A 7,960-nucleotide genomic window follows, 5' to 3' on the forward strand; every position below is an offset into this window, starting at 1 on the left:
AATTTTAACCAACTAATTCCTCTCTCACATGTATCATCAAACCAAAGTCTCAGAAATCATGATAATGCAGAATTGGGACCCCATGACAATGAGGCATCAACAACCCCAGCACTAACAGAAAGGGTGACAGCTGCTTTTCTTGGCCCCTCAGGCCAAACAGCCCCTTCACGGCATTCTGGAATTTGAATAGCATGGCCAGGACGATGCACTGCCTGACACAGACAGAGGAGGTGGTCGGTCTTCTTCCATGAAAAGTGGTGCTCTGGGGGCTGGTGAGATGGCTCAGTGGTCTAAAGCACCTACTTAGAACAAGCTTAGCAAAGCCCAGGGACCGCGGTTCAATCTCCCAGCACCACATGCCAGCCAGCCCCGCCCCCTGGTGGGCTGAGCTGGACACACACACACACACACACACACACACACACACACACACACATAAATAAATAAATAAAATTTTAAAAAGAAAGAAAGAAAAGTGGTGCTCTTTAAAGGAATGGATCTAATGCTGGAGGAATCCAGTATCTGAGTACGGCTTCTCCCTGAGTGAATTATTTCTGTTTGATCTTCAGACTTTTAACACCAGTCCATCCCTATCAATAAATACAGAGATCTTGGCCCTCAGTGAATATTCTTTGAAATGAACGAGAAAATAAGTGCGGTAGAGGATCCTATGTGATCACATTATTGTGAAATCTTAATCTAATGGCATAGAGCCTATTTTGGGGATAATGAGAGGATCAGCAACAGTAGTGCCTAAAAACATCGGCAGAATCCTCTAAAGATTCTGAGAATCCTGGTGACTGCGACTTCTCCTAGATTGGAAGGGGAAGACCTAGTGGATATCTGCAAAGTGCCAACAGCAACAGCAGCAGCAGTGGCAGAAGCAAAACGCCAGATGCTTTGCCTCGCCTAAGGCATTACTGGTGACAACTGTCGGGCTTTAATGTTCCTAAGAAGAGTGTTCTATGTGTTACTGAAGCCCGCCCCCACCCCAAGAGACTCTCCTCTCTCTTTTCATTCTCGATCAAAATGTACCGGCAGCTCTACTTTCCCTATCAGATGAGATTTGCTCGCCCCTCTCTTCCCAAGGGCTGAAAAAATCGTACCTTTAAAATCAAACCGAACCATCAGAAGGGTTTTGGTGCTGCTGCTGTTTGATGTGGCAGGCAGAAAACGATCCCTGGACTTAGGTGGCCTCTTTGATGATCAACCGTCTGCTTGACCTGGCTTTATAAGTGTGGCTTATCAGACTTAAACAGCAATAATTGATTATGAAATAAAGATATAAAAACCCCAACATTTGGTTTAATTTAATACATGATTTTTAACTTCAAAAAGCAAGTATAGAATTTTTTTTTCTGCCTGTGGCTCTCAGTCCTTGCTATGAACCAGGAAGGATCATGTGGATTCTGTGTGAGTGAAGCAATTTCTGAATGTGCGGGCACGACCCAGAATGGACAGCTGCATGAACAGATGCACTTCCTTTGCACCAGGTGCAGTATTTCTAAGTGGTACATAAAATATGCAGCATCTTTCAGGAGCACATGTGTTCCTTGCCCACTTGGAAATGAGACATTAGGCTGCAGTTCAAAAAAAAAAAAAAAAAAAAATCCTTCCTGGCGGGAGGATTCAGGATGAATCAGCGCATATCAAAAAACGAAGCCAAGCTAAGTAAGATATCAGTGGTGACTGTATTTGAAGTCACAAAGCAAGTCATAGTTTGCTGATTTTCATGAGCATGATTCCCAGCCTTCTGGGTCACAGTTCAAGCAAATAAATGGCTAGAAATGAACGACTTCCCACTGCCATAAGAATGACGGCTTGCCATTCCAGTGTGCTTGTATTGAAAACATGTTTGTACATCTCCTGTCCCTCATTACAGCCTGGCAATACGATGTGGGGAATGGAGAAGGGATTACTCCCAATTTCTAAGAGGAAAACAGAGTCGAGAACTGAATTTGAAGGCTGTACTTTCAGGGATCATTTCTACAGTATGTTACTAGAGAAGTTTCTCTGATCGTGTAGAGGACAAGAACTAAATTTAACTTCAGGACACGTGTTGAGTTGCAATAGAGTCTAAACTCAAACGCATTCACCTTGTTTCTTCTCAGTGTTCTGTCTGAGGGACAACATCACAAAACATAGTATATATGAAGACTAAAAGGTGCATTGCTTAACATAGATATGTTCAGTTTTAAGTGTAAGGACATGGGTTTGATTCTTGGTATCACACGCCATGCCAGCCCCTAAACCCACGCCCTGTACTGGCCACAGGCGTGGTGGTGCACACCTGTACTCTCAGTGCTGTGGAGGCTGAGACAAGAGGATCACTAGGAGTCTGAGCCGTGTAGTGAGACCCTGTACCAAATAAATAAATAATATATAGTTTATAAAGGATATTATGTTGTCTGTGCAGGGAAACTGAGGCATGTTAATTCCTCAAGCAACCATGCACACAATGAGGTATGAAAGAAATACAAAGGAAAATTTGCATTTAAATTTATGGGTTTTAAATTTTAATTTTTATCACTTCAAAGGAATTGGGGTTAGAACAGAATTTAATCTAGGTACAAGAGAACAATATATAAAATTAGTGTCCTCATACCTTTGAATTGATAAATAAAAAAACATTATCCATCTTTTCTTACAATATTTATTAAGTGACTCCTATGATCCACTTCCTAAAATACAGAGTTCTTCCTCTTTCTCCTTCTCCTCTTCTTCCTTCTCCTCCTCCTTCTCTTTCTCTTCCTTCTTTTCTCTCTCTCTTTTTTTTTTTTAAGTGTAGACTGGCATAACTCCTATAGAAATATGTGTAGAGATTCCTCAATTTTTATTCTTTTTTGTGTGTGTTTAGATTTTGAGGAATGAGGGATCAAACTGAGGACCTTGTGCTTGCCAGGAAGGTGCTTAGGCCACTGAGCTATATCCCCTGATGCCTATTCCTCAGTTTTTAAACCAGCATGTGTTGCACAGTGCCACGCGAGATGGCTGAGTTGGAAGCATGGATTCCAAGCAGTGAGCAGTTGTCTTTTCATCATTACGTTCAAAATTACATTAATTCTCTCTTTATTAGAGTTTCTCTGTCCTCTACACTAAGTTTAGATGTCAGAAAATAACGGTTGTTGGCATCTTCCCAGTTCTGGGAAAGAAATAAGTCTTAGCAAGGAGACTATTTGGCTCATTTAACCCTCTTCTTCCATTCTTAGCCTAATCAAATCTGGAGGCACTGGATTTATAATTAGAAATGTTCCTGCTGTGTCTGTATAAAAAGAGAGGGAAAAAATACTCAGAAAGGGAAGGTGGAAGTGTACACCTAACATGGCCATTACAGTCGTATGAATTCCTTTTTCAGTCACCTTTTTAAATGACATAAATATTGCGAATAGCAGCACAGGTTAAAACCTACAAGTGAGCAATTACGTTACTCCATATAGTTTACCAACGGCTGCAGACATACAAAAGCAAGGTGATATCTACAGTGCAGGGCTGGCGTGATCATCTCTGCCTCTGGAGGAGCCAAGAACTTTGAAGATGTCTGTCCATTTTCCAAGGATTGTTTCCTTGTGAATGACTGAGAAGGCTGCGGACTCTCGGCAATGTCGGTCCTTCAACCAGCAGGACAAACACAGGAAGGATGGAAACCATGCATGCTGAACTTAATAGAAGCTTACATCCCTAATATGTGCTCGCAATATTTGATATAAACTTGGCTGCTTAGTCAGCTTATCTCCAAAATCAAGGATAATGCATTTTAATATTGAGTATTTTCTAACCAGAAGTACCTACAATGGAAAATTGTAGTCATTCTTGGTGCAGATCAGAAGATGTCTTAGTTGCTTTTTACTCGTTGTTGGGATAAGATACCTGACACACAAAATGAAGGAAGAAAAGGTTTATTTAGCTCACAGTTTGTGGAGGTTTCAGTTCTCTTTGGGCTTCAAGGCAAACAACAGCAGTTCACGGTGGCAGAAAACAAAGAAGAGCAGAGGAGGAGCAACAACTGTGGCATCCATTGAGCCTCTCTCTTTCTTCTAAGCTGACTGTGAAGATCAGAGCTCCTCCAAAGTGGTGTGGCTGTGAAGGTCAAGCTCCTCCGTAAGACTGGGACTTCTCCAAGGAAGTGGGGCAGGGCAGCCAGGCAGCCTTCCTCAACTCACTTTCTGTGCAGAGTACCTCTGGGGTGGCCCATGGCCCCAGGGTGGGTCCTGTCCTCCTGCAGGCCTGGCCTAGACAGCCTGAACTGCCAGAGCTGAGTCAACCAAGCTGACACTATGTATCACCTACCACAGAAAATAATATATTGAGGATCCTTAGGAAATTTTCTAGTAATGACAGCTCCCAAATAAATGAAATACATTCATTTTCCCCTGGATACCACTTTTCTAAAGATCATTTCTAAGACGTATTCACAGGAAGGCATCATCCAAGCACAGTCCACCCAAAGAGGAAATATTATTTTATGCTAGAAGTCAATAAACTTTTCTTTAGCATGGGACTAAATCATAAATATCTTGCAGTCTGTGAAACAGAGGAACTCTTCTAAAAGCATCAAACAGGCTAAGAATAAGAAGTGAATTGCAGCCGGCATGGTGGCCCACACCTTCTGTAATCCCAGGCCATTCTGAACTGTAGAGCAAGATCCTGTCTCAAAAAAGTCCCACCTCCCCTAAAAAAAAAAAAAAGAAAAAAGGCCAAGGTCCTGTGTTCAATTCCCAGTACAAATAAATAAATAGGCATACATTTAAAAATAAAAGTGAATTGATAGATGTAGCCACATGCTATTAAAACATTACTTACAGAAATATGTGGCTAAGAACCTGATGAAGCCAGTTAGCTGACCCTGCCTGACACAGCACCGTCTCTCCCTCTCTGTCCTGTGACCTGAAGAGCTGGAAGTGTCCTAAGAACAGGGTAGGGTGGAATAATTCTGGTGGGATGGAGACCCAACCACATCTCCATTGTTGAACCAATGGCTAGACAGCATCACCCTACAGATGTGTGAGGAAAATGCTGTTTGTGCTCTGAGTTGCTCAGGACAGTTCATCAGCTTCAGACCGCTCTCTAACCATATCGTGGTGCTCTATTAACTCCATTATTAAATTCAAGAAAAATCCAGGATAAATGTTACCGCTTTCAGAAATAGTGAAAGAAAGTTTTATCATTTTTTGCCTGCAATTAAGCCTCCTTCAGTAGTATGTGAGGATGTTGATTAAATGTCTCATGAAAACCTCAGAATAAAATTGTATTATTCTGTGGAGGGGAAAATGGTTTAGAGCTTTAGTGAACAATTTTATTCAAGGAGCATGCCTTAGGCTGGTTGACAGTAGGTTTAACACGAGGAAAAACAGACTGTCCAGGAGGATTATGAAAATACTTTTTGTGTTTTTTTATGTATGAACTCAATGCTGAAATGCATTATTTACAAATTACTATTTTATTGTCTGGAAAGTATTATGGGTGAATAGCTTCTGGTCAAAGTTTAAATTGAATACCTTGTTTTCTCCTCTATTCCTTTGAATTATGTGAACATTATCTTATTTGTGAGTTGAAAAATGTACTTATGAAAATAGAAATCGCTGAAGAATACTTAAAATACAAATCCAGAGGCTATATTATTTGTTCCATGAGGGTGAACAAACTGAGTCCTGTTTCCTCATGATCAGAATATGTATTTTATGTTATTTCTTTAAGTTCTTAAAAGTGGGGTGCTTATTGATATTTTTGTACAGTATACTTTGGTTTCCTTGACATTATTTTGCAGACTCTTTTCTCTGTAATAAAAAAAGTCTTGTGATGTATACACTCAGGAACATACCCAGGTAAGCGTTTACTCTAAATTGGTTTACAAATAAAATTTTTATAGAATATCTCTGTATAAAATTCTAGTCTGATGAATAAAGTCAACCGTATCAGGCACACTGTGTTGTCAAAATAAAGTATTCTGGGTCCTAGGACTTCAACAAATTTCAAATATCTTTATATTTGTAGTAGCAGATAAATGACACACAATAAATCTAATAATATACTTACATAGGGTATTGTAATAAGTAATTTTCTATTTCTGTGCCTTTATAATTGAATTCCAAAAGAATCATACGTATTGGCTAGTAGCCAGTATTCTCCAGAATTAGAGTAAATTAATTAGCTTTTAATAAAAGTCAGCTTAGTAATCAATAAAGAGAAAGTACTTGTGAAATAATATAAAATTATCTTTAAATGCATATCATATATAACTTCTTTCACTGATTATTGAAAGTTGTGTACACAGTCTTTCCCCTATATTGACTAGTAATTTATAATTACTATTTTAAAATAGATTTATTAGATCAATTCAGCATTTAAATAGCTAGAGAAAAGTTATCTAGGTGCAAAGATTTTGAATAGTGTTATGACCTATGTCTAGATGACCCCCCCCCACACACACACACAGGCTCATGTGCTCATGGGGGGAGGGCTTCGGGAAGTGATTACATCATGGTTGTGTGGTATTCATCATCCTACTCGGAAGACGTGCGTCACTGTGGGCGTGGCCTACAATGGTTTAGTCCCGCCTCCTCCCTTCTGCTTCTTGCCTGCCGTGCCATGGATTATTTGTCCGCTATGATGCCCCTCTGCCAGGCTATCCTGACTTGGAGCCAGCAGACTGTGGACTGAAACCTTTATAAACTGAAACATTTCCTCGTTTAAGCTGTGGATGTCAGTTATTGTGCCTCCCCAATGAGAAAGTAAAGCACTTTAATCATGCACGAAAAAAATTATAGGAACAGGCACTAAGCATTTTGAGCAGTATTCAAAGGTCATTTAAAAATGCAGTTTAAACCCACAACTAAGTATCATTGTATAGCCATCAGAAACCAAAAGTTTAAAAGATAGCAATTTCAAGCATTAACAAAGATATGGAGCAATTTACCTTTGTTTAGTGTGAAAATGTGAAATAATTCAATCGTCTTGGATAAGGTTCTGAAGGTCTTGATAATATACTCTATTTAATCTGCATATCAGTAATTCTAGCAGGTATTTTTTTTAAAGAGAGTGAAAGTGTATGTTAACAAAGAGGTAGTAGGCACAGGAATGCTGGCAACAGCGGTATTCATAGTGGGCTGGAAGTAGTTCTTATGTACACTTGTAGAAGAATAGATAAACGCATTATAGTCTTCATAATGTAGAATACAGTAATATATAAAAAGTAGGGGCTGGCATGATAGCTCTACGGACTAAAGCGCCTGCTTAGACAAGGTTAGGCAAGTGCAGAGACCGAGGTTCAGTCCCCAGAACCACAAGGGGTGCCAGCCCCGCCCCAGGGCAGGCTGAGCTGGCCACAGAGTCCTGGGCGTATGGCTCACACCTGTAATCCCAGTGCTGGGGAGGCTGAAAACAGGGGAATCACTATGAGTCCGAAATGATGAAATGGTGAGACCCTGTGACAAATACATTAAAAAAAAAAAAAAAAGTAACCAATCACTAATACAACCAGTGAATCTCAAAACTTCACCAATCAATCTCAGGAACATACTGAGTGAATGAAATTTTCTCAAAAGCATACAAAATGTATGATCCCTGTAAATGACATTTAATATGTGTGAAATTATAAAATGGGCAAGATAATCTATAATGAAAAACAAAATTGTGTCTAATTCCAAGCACATGTTTGGACAACTTTTATATACAACATCTAACAATTTCAATTATACCAAGATAAATATTTAGGGTGATTGCATCCTCCCCCATGCCTAACGCAATGACACATGCCTCTACTCCAACTCTCTAGCAGGCTGGGGAAATAAGATTGCAATTTTAGCATAGCCTGGGCAACTAGGCAATTTAGGGATGCTAGCTCAAAACTAAAAGAAAAAATAAAACACTCAATGGAAAGACTCTCAGTTCAACCTCTACACGGAAACAAGTGGAAAGAAAGTGGATAAAAATACTTCCAGCACTATTTCCCCCAAAAGTCAAT

At 39.8% G+C, this 7,960-nt stretch overlaps 1 pseudogene; it reads left to right on the forward strand.

The window, feature by feature from the left end:
- The first annotated feature begins 1,961 nt into the window (after positions 1–1,961).
- LOC111818043 lies at positions 1,962–2,041 on the forward strand (annotated as a pseudogene).
- The last annotated feature ends 5,919 nt before the right edge of the window (positions 2,042–7,960 follow it).

The sequence above is a fragment of the Octodon degus genome, unplaced genomic scaffold, assembly GCF_000260255.1.
Source record: "Octodon degus isolate 3935 unplaced genomic scaffold, OctDeg1.0 scaffold00077, whole genome shotgun sequence".
NCBI lineage: Eukaryota > Metazoa > Chordata > Mammalia > Rodentia > Octodontidae > Octodon > Octodon degus.